Source organism: Dipodomys ordii, unplaced genomic scaffold (genome assembly GCF_000151885.1).
Source record: "Dipodomys ordii isolate 6190 unplaced genomic scaffold, Dord_2.0 Scaffold20, whole genome shotgun sequence".
Taxonomy (NCBI): Eukaryota; Metazoa; Chordata; class Mammalia; order Rodentia; family Heteromyidae; genus Dipodomys; species Dipodomys ordii.
Genome location: NW_012267236.1, coordinates 3,822,097 through 3,822,456, shown reverse-complemented (window position 1 = coordinate 3,822,456; position 360 = coordinate 3,822,097). Strand labels below are relative to the sequence as shown.

The following is a 360-nucleotide window of genomic DNA, read 5'->3' as shown; positions in this document are numbered from 1 at the left end:
TTCTTTCTTTCTTTCTTTCTTTCTTTCTTTCTTTCTTTCTTTCTTTCTTTCTTTCTTTCTTTCTTTCTTTCTTTCTTTCTCTTTCTGCTAGAGCTTGAAATCAGGACCTGGGAGCTATCCTTGAGCATTTTTCCTCAAGTCAAGCACTCTTACTTCTAGCTTTTTGGTGGACTTGTCTGCTTGGGTGGCTTTGAACTGCAGTCCTCAGATCTCACTCCTCTGAGTAGGATTAACAGGCACAAGCCACTGGTATTTGGATGAAGTGTTTTTTTTTTTTTTTTAAATAGGCTAATTTAGCAGGCTGTGGATAATTTCTGTTTGAAATGGAAACTTAACAATAGGCTTCAAATACTTAAATCC

General features: G+C 36.4%; 1 protein-coding gene across 1 annotated transcript in view; it reads left to right on the top strand.

Annotated features, from left to right (window-relative positions):
- The window catches only part of Birc6 (baculoviral IAP repeat containing 6), a gene marked incomplete at its 5' end in the record, with an annotated part of 230,437 nt that overhangs the window by 65,220 nt on the left and 164,857 nt on the right, over window positions 1–360 (top strand). The gene's annotated exons all lie outside the window — the stretch shown is intronic.